This window comes from Microtus ochrogaster, unplaced genomic scaffold (genome assembly GCF_000317375.1).
Source record: "Microtus ochrogaster isolate Prairie Vole_2 unplaced genomic scaffold, MicOch1.0 UNK64, whole genome shotgun sequence".
In the NCBI taxonomy this organism is placed as follows: domain Eukaryota; kingdom Metazoa; phylum Chordata; class Mammalia; order Rodentia; family Cricetidae; genus Microtus; species Microtus ochrogaster.
The window spans coordinates 1,444,431-1,466,274 of record NW_004949162.1 but is presented as its reverse complement, the minus strand read 5'-3'; the positions used below and the strand labels follow the sequence as shown (position 1 = coordinate 1,466,274).

The 21,844-nt window shown below is 36.8% G+C and overlaps 2 pseudogenes; both read left to right on the top strand.

Moving 5' to 3' along the window:
* Nucleotides 1-8,874: 8,874 nt before the first annotated feature.
* Nucleotides 8,875-12,874, top strand: LOC101987670 (annotated as a pseudogene).
* A 190-nt stretch (nucleotides 12,875-13,064) lies between these two features.
* On the top strand, nucleotides 13,065-13,991 carry LOC101987395 (annotated as a pseudogene).
* The last annotated feature ends 7,853 nt before the right edge of the window (nucleotides 13,992-21,844 follow it).

Genomic DNA, 21,844 nt, shown 5'->3' with positions numbered 1-21,844 from the left:
AAACAGTTGTGGGGTACCGCATGGGACAGAAACCCCAACAAAACAAACAGGACCCCTTCATGTTATAGTAAATAAAGAATCTTCTTTGGGCCTATTGCAGCACAGAATAGGGCAAGTAAAAATTCCAAGCACTTAGGGGAGGAGTTAGTAAGTTAGATGTCTCTCTCAGTTCTAGAATTTTGGAAGTTGCTTACAATGTACTTTCTGTCAATTTAGATAATATTATATCCTTCTGGAGTTTTTGATGGAATTGAAGAATGGATAATTATATTTAGTTTATTAATACAAGTTTAAGGTCAATTTTATTATATGTATATTTATACTCTTATTTAAGGTGCTGTGTTTGTGCAACTCATTTAAACTATAATGTACAATTATGAAATATAGGTTAATAGATATTTGTCTATAATAGTCTATCTTGTATTCATGTTAGTTAGGTTTTCTAGATACATAGAGATATATTTCAGTTACACATGTATTCCTCATATCTTTCAGAAACCCTCAGAATATGTCATTTAAAATGTTTTAAGATGAGACACATCTGCTTCCAGCAGCTCCAATCTACTTAAGAAACATGATGGTCACCAAAGGGGCTCCCCATGGATTTTGTTAGCCATTTGGGCAAGAAATTGTTTTTGCCTGGACTGCTTGATGGACTTTGCCATTAAAGGGCAAAACAGATCTTCAAATTTCCTGCCTCAGCTTGTAGGCTGAAGATGGATGTTCCAAAGGTACAGAAGAACTTTAGGTGACTGTGCAGGTAGCGAGATGTCTCTGTCAATTCTAGAATTTTGGAAGTTGCTTACAATGCTCTTCCTATTTATATAGGTAATACTATATCCTTCTGGGGTCTTTGATGGAGTTGAGGAATAGATAATTATAATTATAGTTTTCCTTAGTTAGGATAAAAGATAAAGTAGATATAGCTGTGCGATGGTGGCGCAAGCCTTTAATCCCAGCACTTGGGAGGCAGAGGCAGGTGGATCTCTGTGAGTTGGAGACCAGTCTAGTCTACAAGAGCTAGTTCCAGGACAGGCTCCAAAACCACAGAGAAACCCTGTCTCGAAAAACCAAAAAAAAAAAAAAAAAAAGATATAAATATTGTAACTGTAACTCTTGCTTGATAACAATTTAGTTTTATGTAATCTTGCTATGTTAAAATTGAAACCTTCCTTTTTATTTTGACAGAAAAGTAGAGATGATGTGGGATTCCCCCTCTGTATGCTGTGAATATCATTGAGTGATAACGAATCTACTTTAGGCCTATTTTAGTGCAGAATGGGGCAAAGCAGGATTTCCAAGCAGATAGAGGAGGAGAGAATAGGCAGAGTCAGAAAGAAGCCATGCAGCCACCACAGGAGACAGATGCAGGATGCTGGATGAAAACTTACAAGTAGGCCACAACTATGTGGTGATACACAGATGAATAGAAATGGGTTAATTTAAGATATAAGACCTAGCTAGCAATACACTTAAGTGATTGGACAAGCAGTGTTTTAATCAATACAATTTCTGTGTGGTTATTTAGGGTCTGGATTGTTGGGAAAAAGGAAGCAACTTCCAACTACAATCCATCATAATGAAGTAGGCTTCATCTCCAAAATGAAGCGATTCTTCATATATGAAAATCTGTCAGTGTAACCCACCATATGAACAAAATAGAAGAAATGAAGCCAGATGACCATCTTATTAAATCCTGAAAAACATTTTTTGAAAATTGAATATGCCCTCATAATAAAAGTCTTGGGGAGATCAGGTATAGAAGGGACACGCCTAAACAAAATCAAGGTACTATAGAGGAAGCTCTAACATCAAATTATATGGAACGAAACTCAAAGCAATTGCACTAAAATCAGGAACATGAAAAGGCTGTCTACAGTCTCCACATCTAGTCTACATAGTATTTTAGTTTCTATCTAGAGTTAGAAGAACACGAAAGCACATCAAATTGAAAAGGGGAAAGTCAAAGTATTGCTATTTGCAAATTATATGATAGTAAATATAAGTCACCTAAAATATTTATCAGGAAACTCTTATAGCAGATAAATACCTTTATCAAAGTGGCTCGATACAAGATTAACTTAAAAAATCAGTAGCTCTCATATATTCAAAGATAAATGAGCTGAGAAAGAAATTGGGGAAAAACACCCTTTATAATAGTCACAAATAATACCAAATATCTAGAGATAACTCGAACTAAGCAAGTTAAAGACCTGTATAATAATAATTTCATATCTTTGAAGAAAGAAAGTAAATGATGTATAAGAATATGAAAAGATCTTCCATAGTCAAGGATCAATGGGATAAACAGTAAAAATGACATACAATAAAACAATCTACAGATTCAACACAGTTCTCTGTTAAAATTGAGTCTATTTTTAAAGAGCTTGAAAGAATACTCAATTTCTGATGATGCCCATTATAAGAACATAAACTACCTAGATGAAAGGATAAACAGAAAACTCTAAACAGAGGAATCTCAAATGGCTAAAAGATACTTAAGGAAATGCTCAATATACTTAGTCATCAGAGAAATGAAAATCAAAACAATGCTGAGGTTCCATCTTATACCTGTAAGGATGGCCAAGATCAAAAACACTGATGACAACTTATGTTGGAGAGGTTGTGGGGAAAAGGGAACACTTCTGCAATGCTGGCAGAAATGCAAGCTGGTACAATCCCTTTGGATGTCAGTGTGGCGATGACATCTTGAATTTTGCAGGAAAATGGATGGAGCAATAAAACATTATTTTGAGTGAGGCAACCCATACACAGAAAGACAATTATCACATGTACTCAATCATAGGTGGTTTTTAAACATAAAACAAAGAAAGCCAGCCTACAAACTAAAATCTCAGAGAATTTAGACAACAATGAAAACACCAAGAGACACTTAGATAGATCTAATCTACATAGGAAGTAGAAAGTAAAAAAAGACAAGCTCTCCTGAGTAAATTGGAAGCATGGGGATGTGGGAGGAGGGTTGAAGGGGGGGGGGAGATGTAAGGAGGGGGGTAGAGAAAAATGTAGAGCTCAATAAATATTAATAAAAAAATAAATTAAAAAAGAAAGGCTATGGAAGGTATATTGCTGAATAATGGTTTCCCACTTACAAATGATTGTAAGTGTGGAAAACCATAGGAAAGCATACTGCTATTCAAAGAAGATGGACTACATTTTAAGTTCAGAGATGTCATTCCAAGTCTCTAAATGTGACAAGGTTTACATATGCTTAATTATCCAAACACTCTAATCATGTGTTTAACATCCATTTACAGTGGATGATTCTAGCAGTGAGTATTTGTTTCAATGTTTCCATATATGTGCATATATATTTTCTGGAGGCTGGGCATATGACCAGAATTTAGGAGGAAGCTATTCACTTAAAGTATTTTGTTCCTTTCATACTTACATTGCTGGTGTTTTCTTTGTGGTGAACAGGACAATTTTATTCAGAAAACATTTTCCAACACAGCCATTTTTAAAACTATCAATAGATATTAAAACTAAAATTGATTGTCAAGTTCAACAAAGATTATTTCACATATATATGTGCACACATTTATATGTACACATTCAAACACATATGTATAAAAATATATCAAATAATGGTGTTTTTCTTTTATTATTATTATTATAACATATATAAGAAAACATAAATATATAAAATACTACCTGCTAAATCCATTTAGTGTCCCATAAATATATGAGACATGAAAGTAGAAAAGAGATTTTGAATGTGAAATGAAATATTGGTAGAGATGAGGGGGGAAGTGAGGAGCGAATGTTGTCAAAGTTAGTGATATACGTTTATGAAAATAGCCATATGAAATTCACCACTATGTGACTTGAATATAATGCAAATAAATTAAAACTATATAAATAATTTGGTACAATATAAAATTCCCAGCTTCAGAAAGATTGCTTTCTAGAATTAACATTTTGAATACTCATTAGACCTCACAAAAGAAGTTGACCCAATCATATGATTGTCCCCAAAGCAAATAAGAATGGGCATGTATAGGAAAGTGATAGCAGCACTCTCCCTAATATCCTTATTTCTTATACAGAAGAAAATATCTTATTCATGGGTCATTGAGAGCCATGGTAAGAAATGTGAATAGAAGAATATTGTCACTGAGGGATGCGCCTTGACCTCCTCGAGTATCTAAGGGTGCTTCTAGATTCTCTTAATTTGCTCCATCAATTTGCCCTTATCTTTTATCATTCAATGAGCCTCTCTGTGCTTTCTGTTGTATCAAGGGATCTTGTCACCACTTTTACCTAAGGAAATCAGTTTGGCTCCTCAATTCTTGAAATTATATTACATTATTTACCATGGATGTAAATGATTTTATTCTGCCAAGTTATTACTAGTTTTGTCAAGAAGTGTAGTGGTGAGGAATTTTCAAATAGTTAATAGATTCTACTGTTTTGTTATGACTAAATATGTCTTAAATTATTAATATCTTCTCTTGAAGGAGTCAGTTTTCTTTCAAACATTTGTATCTGTGCCATGCTTTTCTTTTATTCATGTACCTTGACTTTGACCTTGTTTCTAACTAAGTAGTATCTTGGTTTATATTAAGAGATTTTCCTCTTTCCTTGCCCTACTGATGTTATAACTTTTCCTGTATTAATTCTTAATGAAGGGCAACATGCACAGATTGATTATTTACTCCGACTTCTAAATCCAATCTATTTCAGAATGACAGAAAAACCTCAGTTCACTCTGTAACACCTCATTGTCAGTATGCTCCACTATTTTCCTTTTCTGATATTTATTTCAAGATGTGGAGTTCAAACAGAAGATGGATGAAAATAATGAGGTACAATTACTTATTTTTTAAGTGGAATCACACATATGAAGTTAATCTAAAAGCAAACAGACAAAGAGTTACTTGAAAATTTAGTAGAAATGATGTGGTCATCCCTACGTTATACTCCATACACTGTTAGCTAGTTACCAGTGGTGATGAAACTCTCTTGGTATTTTTTTAAGAAAAATAAAGCTGTCATTTCCATTATTTTACACACAATAATAGAGTTATCACAACATTGTATAACTTAGAGAGTAAAAATGTCAAGTACACAATAGTCAATCAGAATATGTTATAACATTACTTCAATTTATTTTTAATTTGCTTTAATTTTAATTGAATAAAATCATATAAATTCTCCTTCCCTTTTCATCCTCTATTTATTCCTATGTTACCTTCTTCCAAACCCTTCCATATCCATTATCCTACACCCACTGTAGTTCATGGGGAATTTTTTTATTATTTTGTAACATATATAAAAAACGATAAATGCAACTTCCTGAGTACATTTAGTGGTTCTTGTGTGTATACGATTTCAGAGCTGACCATTTGGTGTTGGATAAGACTTTAGTGGGCTCATTCATGGAAAATACTGCTTCTTCCCCTCTCAGCAAACATCAGGTATCTATATGTTTTTTTTTGTTTGTTTTTTGTTTTTTGGTCTAGTAAAGGGGACACTGAGATTTCTCTCTTTCATTTTAGTATGTACAACTTCAGTTTCAATAAATTCTTATTAAATAACTATATATCAAGTCTGGAGTTAGAGTATATTTGCAGATAAAAGAAGTTTATGATTCACCTTGATTTCTTTAAATCTTAAAATGAATTGTTTAGAATTGTCAGCGTGTATACGATATGAAGAATAGATATTTCAAGCTGTTAAAGCTAAAACCATGAATAATATTTATATAAGTGAAAACATCAAATGTTACTAGGAAGAGTCATTTTTTTAGAGTAATTGTTATTCTATTTGCTATGTGACTTAAATCACATAATAAGAGCTCTTATACCTAAGGGTTGAAGGACCTAATGACTTCTTGGTTTAATTGATATAGCACCAAATCACACCTTGAATATTCATATGGTTAATATCTACATTTACAGGTAAAAGCTTTTCTCAGCTTTAAACAGGGAAGTCTCTCCTTGGAATGAATGGAGATAGAGGAAATGACCTATAGCTGCACCAGAAACTGAGCATAAAAGATGATTGAGGACTCAGCCCTTGACAAGACATTTATACCTCCAGTTTAAGACTCAAGAGACATTGTGGAAGAGGAGTTAGAATATAAGAATCACAGGATAAGGACAGTGCCTATGAAATACTATCTTCTAAGCATGACATAGACTTGGGAAGCACAAACTAGTAACATCTTTACATACTGCTACTGAGTCACACAGAAGTTGGCCATAAATAGTCCTCAGCTATGGAGGCAGAAAGGAACCATAGGGCCCCACCACATACTGATAATGTGTGAACAACAAGTTCTAGGAAAGAGAAAGGCATGGTATCTAGTTGTGCACCTGCTAGTAAGCCCACAAGGCTGTGATGGATAGTTGCAAACTTAGGATCACACAGAAATCTCTGATTAAACTCTGGGACACTAAAAAAAACCCAATATATAGGGAAAAAACATTTGTAGAGAGAAGGTGTGGCTGGCAGAGTCCTCAGAAAAATAGACTAGTTTGGGAGGAGAGGGACTAAAGTACCTAATGTATGTATATGAATGTGTGAAAGAACAAAATTTCCTAATAAAAATATAGAAAGCACTCTTCCAAAGATAGGTAAGACCAGAGCTTGCAAAATTGCTAGTAGTTCAATAATAAGTGCTACCCAAAGAATTAGAAAGTGCATATTTCGGGATCATGGGCTATTGGGTAATTTGCATAGTATGCATCATTTTTTAACTTAATTTTCTCATTCTTTTTGGCCTATGGTGGAGGAACAGTGTTTCAGATCTTCCTTTCTTATTCTAGTTTATTGTATATACTAACTTTAATCTCACTTCCCAGTTTGCACTGGTGTTACAACTCTCCTGTGATAGCTGGGGGTCCCATAAGTCTTTGGGAGGGGAGTTGGAGGATGATATCTTCCCTATTTTTTCCATGCAGATGAAGAATATAATTCCTACCTACAAAGATCTATATAACTCTCAACTATGGAGAAGAAGGTCTGGATTTCCTTTAAGTGGAATAGGGTAGAATTCCTGTATTACAGTAAATTTGGTTTAAAATTACTAAATCCTAGAGTCACCAATCATACAAGAATACTAAAGATATTAGGTTTGAACAAAGAGTAACATGGTAATGCCAGAAGAGTCATGACCATGATTATCCTAATTAAGCCATCCTCTGTAGCTTACTACCAGTGTTAAGATCTTTTGGACTGAAAACAAAAACAATCCTACTGATAGTTATCCATTATATATTGAGCCATGTGGCAAAATACTGAAGAAAATGCTTAAGAAAGAATCCAAAATTCAATGGAATTAATTACAAGAAAAATACTGTCAATTTGTAATCATTGAGTATATATTATACAAACATTGTCAAATTAAAAATAATGAAGTAAACTACAACATAAAGTTAGATAAGTATAATTTATAAAAATACTTATTTTATTAAGAAAATAAGACATAAACTTGCTTGTTTTATCTTTTTAATTTTTCCTCTATTCTTTGGAATTTCATTCACATATATAATGTAATATAATCATAGACTTTTTCCTTCATGCCATTTTCTTCCTTTAATTCCTTCTATATTAATTACCCCAGCACATCTCCCTCCCAAATTTACGCCTTTTAATAGCTCATTCATTCCACTCAGTGATGCCAATAAGTGTATGGGTGTGGGTACATCCACTAGAAAAAGGGAATCTTACCAGTGGTCATCTCTTCAAAGAGAAATGATTTTTCCTTCTCTCAACAACAATCTACGGCCAATGGCTTAACAATAAGTAGACACCATAGGGAGATATCCATGCCTTAAGATAATCTACCAGATCTATACCTGGATTTAGGTTGATTTGATCTTTAGCACATTGTAACATCTGTACATAAGTGCTTTGCTTTCAGAAGTTTTACAGTAGGTAGCATTTCGGTTTAGATAGAGAAAAGCCTTATTTTTCTAAATTCAGCTGAACACTTATTTTCCAGTGCGCAGGTTTGTCACAGTTAGGGCAAGAATTGCCCCTGTGTAATCCTGTATTTGTGATATGGTACCATATGGATTTTCATTGGTATGGATCTTGCTTTGTCGATACAAATTTAACATCAGTTTTATTATATGTATTTTTATGTTCTTGCTTAAGGTGTTTGTTGTGTTTGTGCAGCTCATTTAAAATGTAATATATAATTAAGAAATGTAGGTTAATAGATAATCATCTATAATAGTCTATCTTTTATTCATGTTAGTTAAGTTTTCTAGATATATAGAGATATATTTCAATTAGATATGTATTCCTCAAATATTTCAGAGACCTTCAGAATATGTCATTTAAAATGTTTTAAGATGAGATACATCTGCTTCTGTCAACTCCAATCTATTTCAAGAAAATAATAGGCATCAAAGAGGCTCCTCATGGAGTTTGTTAGCCATTTGGGCAAGAAACTGTTTATGCCTGGACTGCTTGATGGACTTTGCCATTAAAAGGCAAAACAAGTCTTCAAATTTTCTGCTTTGTGGGCTATGGACCTGTAGGCTGAAGATGGATGTCCCAAAGATACAGAAGAACTTTGAGTGATTGCCCAGGTATCAAGATGTTTCTGTCAATTTTAGAATTTTGTAAGTTGCTTACAATGTTCTTTCTGTTTACTTAGGTAATATTATATCCTTCTGGAGTCTTTGATAGAGTTGATGAATAGTTATAATTATATTTTTCCTTAGTTATGATAAAAGTTAAAGTATATATAAATATTATAACTGTAATTCTTGTTTGATACCTTTCTTGTTATATGTAATTTTACTATGTTAAATTTAAAACCTTCCTTTTTATTTAAACAGAAAAGGGGAAATGATGTTGGAAGTCCTTTTGTATATGTGTTGATTTTACCGGATAATGAATAAGGAAGATGATTTTGCCTGTTAGGGCAGAGTAGATCTAGGTGGGAAAACTAAACTGAATGCTGAGAGAAAGAAGGCAGATTCAGGGAGAAACCAAGTAGCTGCCAACAGGAGACAGACTTGTTGAAATTTTGGTGATTGGCCCCAACGTTGGGGTGATGCACAGATTAATGGAATTGGGTTATCTTAGGATATAAGAACAAGCTAAAAATATGCTTAAGGTATTGAGCAAATAGTATTGCAAATAAATCCTGTCACAGCAAGTATCAGCAAGCTACTTTTGCTTAAAAATCATTTATGTGTGTCCGTGTTTGTATGTGTAGTACACATTTATTGACCTGCATACATTGAACCAACTCTGAATCACCAAGTAAAGTCAAATTTATGGCTAGAGATGATCTTGATACCTGCCGATATTTGTTTTGAAATTATTTTATTTATAATTTTTATATCTACATTCATCAATGATATTGGCCCATAGTATTATTTTACTCTTGTCTTTACTTGGTTATGATATTAGAGTAATATTGGCTTCAGAGGAAAAGTTTGGATGTGGTGCTTCTTTTCTGTTTGAAGACTTAGGAAATATTGGTTATGATTCTTTTTAAAAAATAAACTTTATTTTGGAGAATTTCATACAAGGGAACTGCATCTACATCATTCCATATACCTGTTCCCTTGTAATCTCCCCATAGTCCTCTTCCAAACTATCTCTTCTTTAATTGTTGTTGTAAAGGGTATATATATAAGTATAGATACACACATTAAACACAAACACACATACACACACATGAAAAAGTTCATTTAGTTTTGCTCACATGTACATATGTTCAGTGTTGACCACTTGGGAGTATGCAAATTTTGGGGTTCCTTGAGACATCTGATACTCATCAACTATTGACTATGTCTAGCACTTTACATAGTGGTGGGATAATGTGGAAATTCCTAGTGCACATTTGAAGTCAACTGATGTTATTATGCAAGTTGTTCAGGTAAGCATAAGCGTTGATTTCATGGATACATTTCTCTGTCATTTCTCGAGGGTATAATGTATCAATTGGTGCCTCAGGCCTCTGTTTCTTAGAATATTTTTGACCCCTCTGTAATTTCTGCAATTTTTCCTGAAGCTTAGGTTTGGAGGTTGCATTACAGATGTATCATAGTCACTTATTATCTACATTTGGATCTTTAATAATTTCCATAACTTTAAAATAGGAGCTTCTTTGAAGAGGGATAAGAGCTAGACCCTCTTGTGAATATAAGGACAATGTTCAGGAAAAAAAAATATTGATTTCCTTTTAGGTCTATGATCTCTACAGCCCTGGGTAGCTGTTTAGGTATATTGTATCAGTCACAAATTACCTCCTGCTGAGTGAGCCAGAAATCCAATTAGGTAACTGTTAATTACCTCCAGGAAAAATGTGCCACAATTGCACCATTTTTAATGTATTGTCAATCAAGTCATGATTTTGCTTTATAGGCTTTATAGATAAGTTCAACTGCTGAATACTTGTTTTCCTCAGTAGCTTGCATGAATCTCCTAATTGTATGAGAACCACTCTTCAGGGATGGGGTTCCCAGTTCAGTTCTAGCTTTATTTCTCTGAGTATTTTCCTTCTTTTTATTTATTCTTTGTGTGTATTCCAGATCATGTTTTTCAATTTCATTCATTTCCCTTTACTTTCATATACACCCTGTGCTATTGCAACCCTCCTACCTCAAATAAAATGAAATAAAATTTAAGAGAACAAAGAAGTGAAAAAAAAACCAGTCTCATCTTGGAAACTGTAGTGTGGCACAGTAAGTCAATGAGGGGCAGGACTAGTTCTGCTTTCATGGTTTAACGGTCAGATCTCCCATGTCTACATCGTAGGGGCCTGCTCTACTCTGCTGCCCAGGAATGGTGTTGCGGCCACTCTCCTGAGTACTGTAGCTTATGAGGGGCAGGGACAGTCCTCCATTTCTTATGACCACAGGGCCAGCTTTCCCACCTGCCTCAAGTCCTGATGGGCGTGGGGGGGAAGGCATATTTCCCCCACTCATTCCTCAAAATGCCAGAAAGGTAACTATTCCATGCTCACATCTTCCAGGCTGGCTCACCCACACTTCTGCCTTGGCTTGGCTCTATTCTGCTGCCTAGGAGACTTATAGGGCCTGCTCTCCCAAGTGTTGCAGCTGGTGGTGGGTAAGGACAGTTTTTCCATACTTATAACCTTAGAGTCAGCTCTTCCACCTGCCTCTGTCATTGATTACGGAAGGTAATCTCTCCCCAACGCAGGCTGTCATATGGCAGATGAGGGGCCTGGTCAGGTCTCCCACATTCACATTCACAATCTGGTTCACCCACGCCCTATCAACAGGGTCAACTCCACTGTTCGTCCCTGGGTCTGCTACCCTGAGTGCTGCAGCTGGCAAAGTGTTTGGCTTCCTCACCATCTAGAAGAGGTAGGAGGGACAAGGGAGAAGGACATCTTCCCCTCATTCTTACAAGCACTCCTTGGCTGAAAGAGTCAGTATCAGCTATTCCCCTCTCATGCACTGAGAAATGGCTCACCTATGCCCCTGTCCATAGGGTCTACTTTGCTATGCAGCTCCAAAGAGGCTGAAGGCCTCTTCTTTTGCGTGTTGAAGCTAATGTTGGGTTGGGTCAGGTCGCCCACTTGCTACACGTGGTAAGGGGCTAAGTGGAGCAACTTTCCTTCACCACATAGCAGACATGCACTGCTCTCTCCCTTTCCCATGGTCAGGCACTTCACAGCAATACCTTACTTCTGGTACTGACTTTTACCTTAGTTACTTTTCTATTTCCTGAGAAAAAACAGCATGGCCAAGGCAAATTACAAAGAAAATGTGTTTAGCTTAGCTTATTGTTTAGACTGTTGGGGTCCATGATAGCCAAGCAAAGGAATAGCTGAGAACTCACATTTTTTTTTATGGTCAGTGATCAGCAACATTGGCTAACCTGTAAATTAGCAATTAATTCTTTAAAAGTTATTAATTGTAGTAGTTGTCTCATTATCGTTCTCATTATTATTTCCACCATGACAGCAATTCATCCTTCATCCTCTCCTCCCAGTCTTTCTCCCCACATTTTACTTTTCCTCCCCTATCTACTAGTACTACATTTCTATTCAGAAAAGGTCAAACCTCCCATGAATGTTAACCAAACATGTCATATCAAGTTTCAGTAAGACTAGACATCTACACTTATATTAAGGCTAGAAAAGGCAACACAGTGTAAGGAATAGGGTTCCTAAAGTCAACAGAAGAGTCAGAGACATCCCTGCCACCACTGTTAGACAGCCCAAAGAAGATAAAGGTACACAATTGTAACATATATGCAGAGGGCCTAGGTCAGTCCCATGCAGGCTCTCTCATCATCAGTATAGTCTCTGTTAGCACAGGTTAGTTAATTCTGTGGGTTTTTTTGTGGTGTCCTTAACCTTTCTGTGAGAACTCACACCTTAATCCACCACCATTAGATAGAAAAAGAGCACTGAGAATTGCATAACTCTTTTGAAAGCTCAAAGACTGACCCTAATAGCATATTTCATCCAACAAGACCACACCCCAGAATCCTTCCCAAGGTGTTTCACCAACTAGGGAACAAAATGCCTCTTGAGGGTATTTTTATTTAAACCACCACAGTAAAGAATGTAATGGTGAGTCCGAATAAATTCCGAGGGGAACGAAGAACACTGCTCCTCAGGGCTCTGCGTTCGAGCTAGGGATTGTGTCGTCTATAAGTTCGACGGGTTAGAGGTCCAGCCACCACGATTGAGGTCGTTTGTAACGACCGTCTAGGGAAGAAATTCCGCTTCAAGCGCAACACCGATGACACCATCGGGGACTTGAAGAAACTGATAGTGGCCCAAACTGGCACCCGTTGAACAAAGATCGTCCTGGAAAAGTGGTACACGATTTTTAAGGACCACGTGTCTCTGGGAGCTTATGAAATCCATGATGGGATGAACCTGGAGCTTTATTACCAGTAGACGGGAATTCCTTCTCCTTGCCTACTGTGCCTTCCTCTCCCAACCTCATTTGACACTGGTATAGATGTCCATTTTTAACATTCACATGAATTAAAAAAACTTCAGTGCTGCTTTGTTCCTGTTCAAAAAGAAAAAAAAAAAAGAAAAAAGAACACTGCTCCTTTGCTTGCTCCACGAACAGGAAGCCAATATGTCGGAACGGAAAGTTCTAAACAAATACTACCCACCTGACTTCGACCCATCAAAAATCCCAAAACTCAAGCTACCCAAGTACCGGCAGTACGTGGTTAGACTGATGGCCCCCTTCAACATGAGGTGTAAGACATGTGGAGAATACATCTACAAGGGGAAGAAGTTCAATGCACGCAAGGAAATTGTCCAGAATGAGGCCTACCTGGACCTTCCTATCTTCCGGTTCTATATCAAGTGCACACGCTGCTTGGCCGAGATCACCTTTAAGACAGACCCTGAGAACACGAACTACACCGTGGAGCATGGAGCCACACGAAACTTCCAGGCCGAGAAGCTCCTGGAGGAGGAGGAAAAGTGTGTGCAAAAGGAGCTGAACAACCCCATGAAGGTCCTAGAGAAACGCACAAAAGACTGGAAGCTGGAGATAGTGGTGCCGGAAAACCTGCAGGAGCTGAAGAACCTGAACCAGAGGCAGGCACACGTGGACTTTGAGGCCATGTTGCTGCAGCACCGCCTATCGCAGGAACAGCAGCAACGGCAGCAGGAGGAGGAAGATGAGCTTGAGATTGCAGCCTTGCTGGAGGAGGCTCGCCACCGCAGGCTTCTGGAGGATTCTGACTCAGAAGATGAAGCTCCGCCTTCCCGACCAAGCTCAGCAGCAAAACCCAACCCCACAGCCATCCTGGTCGAGTCACTGAAGGCCAAGAGGAAGGCAGAGGCAGTGCGCAGCAGGGCACAGCTGGCCAGATTGGTGGTGCCAAAGAAGGTGAAGGCGGAAGCCAACAGGGGCTCAGAGCAGCTCCAGATGCCTGCCGTGGGTGCCCCCGAGAGCAGGAAGACAGCCAACCTTGCACCCCAGACACCCGGGGCCTCCTCCCTGAGCCAGCTGAGTGTATATGGGGACAGCGAGGACAGTGACTGCTGAGCCCCTACAGCGACATCACAGGCCCAAGAAAACAGAGGAGGAGATGGGATCAAGGAAGGCACCTTCAGCAACTTCCTCTTGACCATGACTCTATTGGTCCCAACATCCTGGCTTCCGTTTCTGCAGTGAGAGAAGTCCTTGGAAAGGTCAGCAGTCTCTCACAGAGCCCTACTCCTGAGACTTTTATCTACATAAAAATAATCTACTTAATCTCCGTGTTGTTCTGTGTATCTGCCGCCTTTACTTTGTTTCTCACTCCAGGAAGCCTCGTGATGCTATTCCTTTCTGTAGCTCAGGATGGTACATCGGCCACAATGCTTGCATCCTTACAATTTTTCCCTATAGAACTCCCATTAGTCCATACATAATTAAAATTGATTTCCCCCATCAAAAAAAAAAAGAATGTAATGGTGGATCTGAGAGGAGTTACTGGAAGGATAAATATCAAAATGCATTGTGTAGAATTCTCAAAGAATTAATAAAATATTTAAAATGCACGTATTTCATATATAAAATATTTCTACATTCTAGAATATGTCAAACAGCACAAAGGCTTAAGTAAAAATCATCAAATTCATAAAATAATCATCACTAACAGGTTGTAGTAGCTTGATGTTAGCTGGCTACTGAGATCAATATTATAATAGACCTGTATGATGTTGACTAGACAGAAGTAGTGCTGACACCTCAGAAATTTTTTCTGCATCATTTCAGCACAAATCTGTTTTGGAGGATTTGCCTCCCATCACTGGTAGCTAATCTACAGGCTGAACAAGGGAGTCTAATTACAAAGTCCTTCTTCTAGATGTCTCTTTGCCAAAGCAGCCTGTCTTAATTTCTCCTTCATCTCCCTGTTGTTCTTATTTTGATGTCTGTCTTTTTCTCAGTATCTTTTTCTGACTCAAACATAATATGTTGGTTTTATCTCTTTTGAAAGCTAAAGGAGAATAACCAACTATATAATCAAAACTTTCTTTTCTTGACATTGTTTATATTAGGAAGGTGTTACAATCATATAGTATAGTATTAATGCATGCCTGCACTCTTATTCATTTCTGAGAAGTTTTATGCTTATTTATTTGGAAGTCTGGGGAAGAATTCAAGAGCTTGATAATTCTCAGAAAAAAAATCCCTTTTATTTATATCCTAAAAGAAAATTTCTCTTGCAATGAATTAAAGCACTGCTACAGAAATAATTTTAAGAGCTATTTAAAAAAACTATCTTTTCTCATTTTTTTATGTCGAATCTAGTTCCCACTACCTCCCCTCCTTCTTCTCCTTCCACCTTCCCTCCATCTTACCCCCATCCTTCCCCCCATTCGCTCCTTAGAGGGGGTAAGGCTTTCCATAGGGAGCCAAAAAATCTAGCACATTGCTTTGAGGCAGCACCAAGTCCCTCCCACTAAATCTAGGCTGAACAAGGTATCTATCCAGAGAGAATGGGTTCCAAAATGCCAGAACAGTCTTCCCCAGCCTTACCACTGACACCCACATTCAGAGGGCCTAACTTGGTCCTATGCTGGTTCCCTCACTGTCAGGCCAGAGTTGGTAGACCCCATTAGCCCAGGAAATATTTCTTTTTTAAAATTCAAAATAATGGTAGAGAAGGCTGAATTGTGATTTGGAAGGGATGAAAATAAAAGAACACTGCTATATATTCTAAATATACTTGGTAAAATACTGCACACTGTGGAGCAGAGTCTTCATGATTTTCTACCAACAATAAAACATTTGTACTAAGAATTTACAGAAGACTAAAATTGGAAAGTGTATTAGAAATATGCTTTTTCAAAACCCTGAAAGATTAATATTCAGGAGGATGCCTGTATGTTTTTCTTTGGGTTTGCCTTCTTATTTAGCTTCTCTAAGATCACTAATTATAGGCTCAATGTCCTTTATTTATGGCTAGAAACCAAATATGAGTGAGTACATCCCATGTTCCTCTTTTTGGGTCTGGCTTATCTCACTCAGGATAGTGTTTTCTATTTCCACCCATTTGTATGCAAAATTCAAGAAGTCCTTGTTTTTTACTGCTAAGTAGTACACTAATATGTATATATTCCATACTTTCTTCATCCATTCTTCCATTGAAGGGCATCAAAGTTGTTTCCAGGTTCTGGCTATTACAAACAATGCTGCTATGAACATAGTTGAGCATATACTTTTGTTGTATGATAGGGCATCTCTTGGGTATATACCCACATTGTAGCACCAGACAGAAATCTCAAGGTCCAAATGAGGAGCAAAAGGAGAGAGAGCACGAGCAAGGAACTCAGGACCGCGAGGGGTGCACCCCCACACACTGAGACAATGGGGATGTTCTATTGGGAACTCACCAAGGCCAGCGGGTCTGGGTCTGAAAAAGCCTGGGATAAAACCGGACTTGCTGAACATAGCAGACAATGAGGACTACTGAGAACTCAAGAACAATGGCAATGGGTTTTTAAGCCTACTGCACGTACTGGCTTTGTGGGAGCCTAGGCAGTTTGGATGCTCACCTTACTAGACCTGGATGGAGGTGGGTGGTCCTTGGACTTCCCACAGGACAGGGAACCCTGATTTTTGGGCTGACGAGGGAGGGGGACTTGACTGGGGGAGGGGTAGGGAAATGGGAGGCGGTGGCAGGGAAGAGACAGAAATCTTTACTAAATAAATAAATAAGTAAATAAATAAGTAAATAAATAAATATCCTGAAAGAGTACTTGGATCAGTTGATTGGATTTTATCTATTATGAAAAGTTTTCTGATAAAGGAAAAAGTAATCTCCCCATGTCTAACAATAAAATGGCCAATTCTCATTTACTTAAAAATGAATTATTTATATACTCCACTGGAGGTTACTCAATTTATGCTTAGGCAGCACTTCAGAAGGTGGCACACTTATTTATAATAGCTTTTATTCTGAATTCAATGAGCTCTTTTCATTTACTGTGGAAAAATATTGACATTCTTCACCTTGCATGTTATATACAGCAGTTCTTCAATATCACAGAGCAGTAGTGAATTGACTTCTACAAGGATGTCATTATTTGATCAACACAAACAGAGCAAAAATATAACACAAAACTGAGTGAGAAACAGTAACTGCGGCCTATAATTTTGCTTTAGTCTTCAATCAGTTTCCTCTGGGGTTCAGTTACCATTTCTAAATTTCCTGGGTCTTCCTCTTAACTCTCTTTCTTTCTCTCTCTCTCTCTCTCTCTCTCTCTCTCTCTCTCTCTCTCTCTCTCTCTCAACATACGCTTGGTGGAAACTGAAGGAAGTAACATTCTATACATTGAAGAGAATAATCTTAAAGGTTAGACATCCTCTGGGTAACACATTAGAGTTTTCAGGGTACTTTACTCAAAGGTATGCAACTACCATACCTAGCTCATTAAATAGAAGAAACACAGATTTTCCCTCACAGAAACCCCTGTTTATTCTCCAGATGCAGTTACTAGGAAAGATGTATGGTGAAATTCTTTTAGTCTTCTCAGCTCAAGGCCATTTATTAGTTATGCCCTGCTCTCCTGGCACGAGCAGGTTGGTCCCCAGCAATAAGTGCAAATGAAAGTAAAGCAGAGACCAGCAGACATTCCAGTTGTTCAAAACAGTGAGTTTCGTTATTTCATGTTGTGGCAGAATGTATTCTCCTCATTTATATGAGAAAGAGAATTGTGATGACCTTGATATTTTAGACCATATCATTACTTATAATTTTCATATTTTAGTTTTAAAATCAAATGCAACTTAATGAATTAATGGCATGTTGGTGAAAGTAGCAGATACATGGGAGTAGCTTGAGTGCCTAGCTGGATTATCTTTGCAGCAATATGCTTCTGGTATAGTTAGGAAAACTATCCTAAAAGTCTGGATGATTTTCTTGCATAGCAAAAGTTTCTACACTTTAATAAAGCCAGCAATGGCACCATTCTCCTGAGGGTTTGATTTGGAAACGTAACGTTCTTTTTTTTTTTTTTTTTTTGTAAAAAGAAGACTTTCAAATTACCAATCTAGAAGATTTCTTTATTTGATATTTTTATTATTTTAAAAAGGCTTTCATGCATCTCAGGCTGGCCTAAAATTCACTGTCAGCAAATGTTGGATATATACATACATACATACATACATACATACATATCTCTATAATATATAGGTCATATACTATATGTTTAGGTACATCAGTGTTTTAGAGCTATCATAAGTATAAAATTTCTTAATTTAAAATTGAAAAATGATTTGCTGTGATATAAGAAAGGTGCTGACTAATAATTCCTGTGGGCTTATTAAATTTGCTCATTGTTATAAGGGTTCTGTTGTTTTATTTTTTTATTTTTTTAATATTTATTTATTTAGTATACAATATATCCCTTCAGGCCAGAAGAGGGCACCCGACCTCATTACAGATGGTTGTGAGCCACCATGTGGTTGCTGGGAATTGAACTCAGGACCTTTGGAATAGCAGACAATGCTCTTAACCCCTGAGCCATCTCTCCAGCCAAAAAAAAATATTTATTTATTTATTTGTTTGTTTGTTTGTTTATTTATTTATTATGTATACAGTGTTCTGTCTGTATGCCTGCAGGCCAGAAGAGGGCACCAGACCCCATTACAGATGGTTGTGAGCCACCATGTGGTTGCTGGGACGTGAACTCAGGACCTTTGGAATAGCAGACAATGCTCTTAACCTCTGAGCCATCTCTCCAGCCCCTGTTGTTTTATTTTTAAAAAATGTTGAAATTTCTGTAAAGAAAATAAGCTTCATACCATGATACTATAGATTCCTTACCAAGCTATATAGTTTTTTTTCCTTTTGTCTTTACATACTACACAAACTAAGGCTTATAAGACAATATTGGGAATGGATGATGAGTCAGGCTATCACTTCCATTTTACTGAATTTCAATTTATTTTAGATTTTTTTTCATAATTTCATACATGAATTCTTCATTTTAATCATTTCTTTCCATCCCTTTCTTATTTATTCCCCTTATAAACTCCTTCTATATGTCCATACTCCCTTTCAAGTTCATTACCTTTTATAGCTATTTTTATTAATTTTAATTTTATGTTTGTTATATATTATAAGTTTTACATATCTACTTGTAAATTTATAATTACAACCTATTTACTCAATTTAGTGTTACTCATATGTATATTCTTAGGGCTGTGGCATTGCATAACATATTAAGGGTCTTGTCTTTAATGAAGGCTGATTCTCTGTCACTAGCCATAGTAAAATTTCCTATGTGTTTATTGTTATGTCAAATGGAGCTGTCATTCTACATATCTTGTTTAGAAATCCATATCAGTCAGGTTTAAGGAGCAGAGAGCAGCCTTGGCGCGTATATACATACATACATACATACATACATACATACATACACACACACACACACACACACACACACACACACACACTCATAACAGATTTACTTGTGTTCTGGCTCTTACAATCTTCTCTATGTCTCTGCTTTACCCTTCCTCTATGCTACCATTTTAAATTCCTCTTAACTTTTCTACTTGTAGTACCTGTGTCTTATTATCGCCCTTTCTAGAGATCCTCCTCCATATACCTCACATGGTCACTTTCTACCTGCTTTGCTTCTACAATTAGTACAATTATAAATCACTTTTGAAAGCAATAAAATTATTCTTTACAATTTTATTTCATAGCATACAATCCTGGTACATTCTGAATATGCTAATACTGCTTATTGTGGGAATTATGTACTCAAATACAGTGCTGAACAGCCATGAAGATCATTGAGTTTCCTGATAAAATTCTTTCAGTGTCATTCTTTGAATTTTTAATCTTTTTCACTCTACCCAGTACTTCAATTGAGATTTTTTTAAATTAGTATCTTATGGATACATTGATGTATATACTATAAATGTAATTGGATTTAACGGTTTTTGTTTTGTTTTGTTTTCAAACAGAACATGAAGTTGCGAGTGGGATATATTGGACTAAAAGTCCTAGGAGGAATTGGTGGGAGAGATAGGAGAAAAGAGAAAATCTTTTTGTTGTATACATCTGTGAACTCCTCAAAGAGTAAATAAAAAAGACAACAACATTTCTACTCTTCTTAATATCCAGAGTAGTTTTCCTTCCATTTTTATCCTTCCCTTGTGCTTAATTTAACCAAGCGTTATTTGTGGTCAAAATGAATCCACACATTTTCTTTCTTAAAAATAATGCAGCAATTTGCATTAGTTACCTTTCCAGTCCTTTGGAAATTATTGTGAGATGAGTCAATTGCTGCTGAGCAGCAGCTGAGGCTACATTCTTTCCCCATCATCCAGACAGCATTGTGTGTAGGTAATAAGAGTACATATTAGGAATATTTATCCCTACATTTCACTTAACCTGAGAAGGTAGCTCATGTGGTTGAGGACCTGCATCTGAGTGTGTTTCAAGGGCACACTTTGCTTTTTATACTATATGTCAAGAGTCCCCAGAGTCAAGGTTAAATTCAGTATATTTCCTCAATAATAAATTGTCCTATGTGCTCTCTCTCTCTCTCTCTTTCTCCCTCTCATATATATATATATATATATATATATATATATATCCTGATCATTTGTATTTAATTCATTCAGCAATAAGTTTGAGGCAATTTTTGTTTCCCCTTGCATGCTTGCTTTTAGTAAGATTCTTAGCCTTAATTCTTTGAAAGAAGCACCAATGAAACATGTCCTTAAATTTCTATCAACTTTATTTCTTTTTGAAAAATAATTTTGATAAAGAGGATTTTCAGGTGACGTCAGTCTTTCTAATTTTCTAGCCATCATGATGGGATTTGGGTGATACTTGGGTTAAGTCTTTAAGTTTGTATAGTCTGACAATTCTATCAAACACATAGGATAAACATAACTGTAATTACTAAAAAATCAAAATAAATAAATGAAAACTCAACCTTCTTCCTAAAGACTAGCTTTGATGGTTCCAGAAAGTGCTTTACAATTTGCCAAATGAGAAGACAATCATACCCTGCTATGACAGTTAGGAACTTTGGGGCAAACATGATCAGACCAAAGGAGTCTGGACATGCCCAGGCATGAATAGTTGGGCATGTACAGGATTAACCTCCCCAAGTGCCAGTCTAGGTCTGCCCAGAGGCTCCAACACATCCAGCTGAGTAATAAGAGAAGATGACCCAGACCAATCAGAGGCTGCCATGATGATGGCCTAGATACAGCACTACTTGTTCCCCTCCCTTGGTGGGTGGAGGGTATATAAGGCTTTCCTCCTTTCCAAGATAAACAGAGATTTTTGCTTTTTAACTGGATCCCCGGTGTCTGAGTTATTGATACCTGACTCTTGCCCCCTCCTCCAGGGTCCTAACAATGGAACACAGCAATGACCAGAATAACAATATATTCCTAAAGGTACAAAAGTGATACTTAGATCTTGATGATAAACAAAAGCTCTCTAATTAGACTTAAGGTCAGCTTGACAAGAGGGAATTCATGGCTAGTACTAGAAACCAAGACAACCACACAGGAATAGTAAATTGGTTGATCTTAGAGGAGACTCTACTACCCCCACATTACTAGGCCAGGATACTTTGTAACTTCATTCTAAATAAGTATCCTTATACTCAGACTTGACATTAACACCTACCCTTCAAAAAATAAGCTTCTCTTTGCAAAAGATAGAGACCATTATAGAAAACCACAACTGTCTTAGTGACAGTGTCCTTTGCTTTACAGAAGCTTCTCAGTTTTAGTAGGTCCCCTTTATTCAACGTTGCCCTTAATGTCTGTGCTGCTGGGGTTATACCTAGGAAGTGATCTCCTGTGCCCATCTGTCTCTCTCCTTTTTTTATGTATATATTTGTTTTTTTTAATTGAGAAAAGGAAAGAAA